The 2,500-nt window shown below is 47.1% G+C and overlaps 13 non-coding genes across 13 annotated transcripts; all 13 read left to right on the forward strand.

Moving 5' to 3' along the window:
• Positions 1-16: 16 nt before the first annotated feature.
• On the forward strand, positions 17-135 carry LOC148984155 (5S ribosomal RNA). The gene has a single exon (XR_016164835.1). It is a non-coding gene; the product is annotated as a 5S ribosomal RNA (ribosomal RNA).
• Positions 136-198: 63 nt separating this feature from the next.
• Positions 199-317, forward strand: LOC148984156 (5S ribosomal RNA). Its single transcript, XR_016164836.1, has one exon. It is a non-coding gene; the product is annotated as a 5S ribosomal RNA (ribosomal RNA).
• Positions 318-380: 63 nt separating this feature from the next.
• Positions 381-499, forward strand: LOC148984157 (5S ribosomal RNA). The gene has a single exon (XR_016164837.1). It is a non-coding gene; the product is annotated as a 5S ribosomal RNA (ribosomal RNA).
• A 63-nt stretch (positions 500-562) lies between these two features.
• On the forward strand, positions 563-681 carry LOC148984158 (5S ribosomal RNA). Its single transcript, XR_016164839.1, has one exon. It is a non-coding gene; the product is annotated as a 5S ribosomal RNA (ribosomal RNA).
• A 63-nt stretch (positions 682-744) lies between these two features.
• Positions 745-863, forward strand: LOC148984159 (5S ribosomal RNA). Its single transcript, XR_016164840.1, has one exon. It is a non-coding gene; the product is annotated as a 5S ribosomal RNA (ribosomal RNA).
• A 171-nt stretch (positions 864-1,034) lies between these two features.
• Positions 1,035-1,153, forward strand: LOC148984160 (5S ribosomal RNA). Its single transcript, XR_016164841.1, has one exon. It is a non-coding gene; the product is annotated as a 5S ribosomal RNA (ribosomal RNA).
• A 63-nt stretch (positions 1,154-1,216) lies between these two features.
• Positions 1,217-1,335, forward strand: LOC148984161 (5S ribosomal RNA). The gene has a single exon (XR_016164842.1). It is a non-coding gene; the product is annotated as a 5S ribosomal RNA (ribosomal RNA).
• A 63-nt stretch (positions 1,336-1,398) lies between these two features.
• LOC148984162 (5S ribosomal RNA) lies at positions 1,399-1,517 on the forward strand. The gene has a single exon (XR_016162701.1). It is a non-coding gene; the product is annotated as a 5S ribosomal RNA (ribosomal RNA).
• Positions 1,518-1,580: 63 nt separating this feature from the next.
• On the forward strand, positions 1,581-1,699 carry LOC148984163 (5S ribosomal RNA). The gene has a single exon (XR_016164843.1). It is a non-coding gene; the product is annotated as a 5S ribosomal RNA (ribosomal RNA).
• Positions 1,700-1,762: 63 nt separating this feature from the next.
• Positions 1,763-1,881, forward strand: LOC148984164 (5S ribosomal RNA). The gene has a single exon (XR_016164844.1). It is a non-coding gene; the product is annotated as a 5S ribosomal RNA (ribosomal RNA).
• A 63-nt stretch (positions 1,882-1,944) lies between these two features.
• Positions 1,945-2,063, forward strand: LOC148984165 (5S ribosomal RNA). The gene has a single exon (XR_016164845.1). It is a non-coding gene; the product is annotated as a 5S ribosomal RNA (ribosomal RNA).
• A 63-nt stretch (positions 2,064-2,126) lies between these two features.
• LOC148984166 (5S ribosomal RNA) lies at positions 2,127-2,245 on the forward strand. Its single transcript, XR_016164846.1, has one exon. It is a non-coding gene; the product is annotated as a 5S ribosomal RNA (ribosomal RNA).
• Positions 2,246-2,308: 63 nt separating this feature from the next.
• On the forward strand, positions 2,309-2,427 carry LOC148984167 (5S ribosomal RNA). Its single transcript, XR_016164847.1, has one exon. It is a non-coding gene; the product is annotated as a 5S ribosomal RNA (ribosomal RNA).
• Positions 2,428-2,500: the final 73 nt, after the last annotated feature.

The following is a 2,500-nucleotide window of genomic DNA, read 5'->3' on the forward strand; positions in this document are numbered from 1 at the left end:
TTTGGCAGCAGATTTCGCTTACGGCCATACCACCTTGAGAACGCCCGAACTCGTCTGATCTCGGAAGCTAAGCAGGGTCGGGCCTGGTTAGTACTTGGATGGGAGACCGCCTGGGAATACCAGGTGCTGTAAGCTTTATATAGTTTACTACCCTAATGTTCTAACCATTCAAATAGCGCAATTTTGGCAACAGATTTCGCTTACGGCCATACCACCTTGAGAACGCCCGAACTCGTCTGATCTCGGAAGCTAAGCAGGGTCGGGCCTGGTTAGTACTTGGATGGGAGACCGCCTGGGAATACCAGGTGCTGTAAGCTTTATATAGTTTACTACCCTAATGTTTTAACTATTCAAATAGCCCAATTTTGGCAGCAGATTTCGCTTACGGCCATACCACCTTGAGAACGCCCGAACTCGTCTGATCTCGGAAGCTAAGCAGGGTCGGGCCTGGTTAGTACTTGGATGGGAGACCGCCTGGGAATACCAGGTGCTGTAAGCTTTATATAGTTTACTACCCTAATGTTCTAACCATTCAAATAGCCCAATTTTGGCAGCAGATTTCGCTTACGGCCATACCACCTTGAGAACGCCCGAACTCGTCTGATCTCGGAAGCTAAGCAGGGTCGGGCCTGGTTAGTACTTGGATGGGAGACCGCCTGGGAATACCAGGTGCTGTAAGCTTTATATAGTTTACTACCCTAATGTTTTAACTATTCAAATAGCCCAATTTTGGCAGCAGATTTCGCTTACGGCCATACCACCTTGAGAACGCCCGAACTCGTCTGATCTCGGAAGCTAAGCAGGGTCGGGCCTGGTTAGTACTTGGATGGGAGACCGCCTGGGAATACCAGGTGCTGTAAGCTTTATTGTTTAAAAAAAAAAAAAAAAAAAAAGAGTCAATGAAATGTTTCAAAAATCCTAAATTGTCTTTTTTCCCCTCAAAATTCCTGAAATAGTCTCTCAGTTTCTTCAGAAAGCCTGAAAGAGTCTCTTTTTTTTCTTCTTCAAATAGCCCAATTTTGGCTGCAGATTTCGCTTACGGCCATACCACCTTGAGAACGCCCGAACTCGTCTGATCTCGGAAGCTAAGCAGGGTCGGGCCTGGTTAGTACTTGGATGGGAGACCGCCTGGGAATACCAGGTGCTGTAAGCTTTATGTAGTTTACTACCCTAATGTTCTAACCATTCAAATAGCCCAATTTTGGCAGCAGATTTCGCTTACGGCCATACCACCTTGAGAACGCCCGAACTCGTCTGATCTCGGAAGCTAAGCAGGGTCGGGCCTGGTTAGTACTTGGATGGGAGACCGCCTGGGAATACCAGGTGCTGTAAGCTTTATGTAGTTTACTACCCTAATGTTCTAACCATTCAAATAGCCCAATTTTGGCAGGAGATTTCGCTTACGACCATACCACCTTGAGAACGCCCGAACTCGTCTGATCTCGGAAGCTAAGCAGGGTCGGGCCTGGTTAGTACTTGGATGGGAGACCGCCTGGGAATACCAGGTGCTGTAAGCTTTATGTAGTTTACTACCCTAATGTTCTAACCATTCAAATAGCCCAATTTTGGCAGCAGATTTCGCTTACGGCCATACCACCTTGAGAACGCCCGAACTCGTCTGATCTCGGAAGCTAAGCAGGGTCGGGCCTGGTTAGTACTTGGATGGGAGACCGCCTGGGAATACCAGGTGCTGTAAGCTTTATATAGTTTACTACCCTAATGTTCTAACCATTCAAATAGCCCAATTTTGGCAGCAGATTTCGCTTACGGCCATACCACCTTGAGAACGCCCGAACTCGTCTGATCTCGGAAGCTAAGCAGGGTCGGGCCTGGTTAGTACTTGGATGGGAGACCGCCTGGGAATACCAGGTGCTGTAAGCTTTATATAGTTTACTACCCTAATGTTTTAACTATTCAAATAGCCCAATTTTGGCAGCAGATTTCGCTTACGGCCATACCACCTTGAGAACGCCCGAACTCGTCTGATCTCGGAAGCTAAGCAGGGTCGGGCCTGGTTAGTACTTGGATGGGAGACCGCCTGGGAATACCAGGTGCTGTAAGCTTTATATAGTTTACTACCCTAATGTTCTAACCATTCAAATAGCCCAATTTTGGCAGCAGATTTCGCTTACGGCCATACCACCTTGAGAACGCCCGAACTCGTCTGATCTCGGAAGCTAAGCAGGGTCGGGCCTGGTTAGTACTTGGATGGGAGACCGCCTGGGAATACCAGGTGCTGTAAGCTTTATATAGTTTACTACCCTAATGTTTTAACTATTCAAATAGCCCAATTTTGGCAGCAGATTTCGCTTACGGCCATACCACCTTGAGAACGCCCGAACTCGTCTGATCTCGGAAGCTAAGCAGGGTCGGGCCTGGTTAGTACTTGGATGGGAGACCGCCTGGGAATACCAGGTGCTGTAAGCTTTATTGTTTAAAAAAAAAAAAAAAAAAAAAGAGTCAATGAAATGTTTCAAAAATCCTAAATTGTCTTTTTTCC

The sequence above is a fragment of the Pimephales promelas genome, chromosome 3, assembly GCF_988280905.1.
Source record: "Pimephales promelas chromosome 3, fPimPro1.hap1.1, whole genome shotgun sequence".
NCBI lineage: Eukaryota > Metazoa > Chordata > Actinopteri > Cypriniformes > Leuciscidae > Pimephales > Pimephales promelas.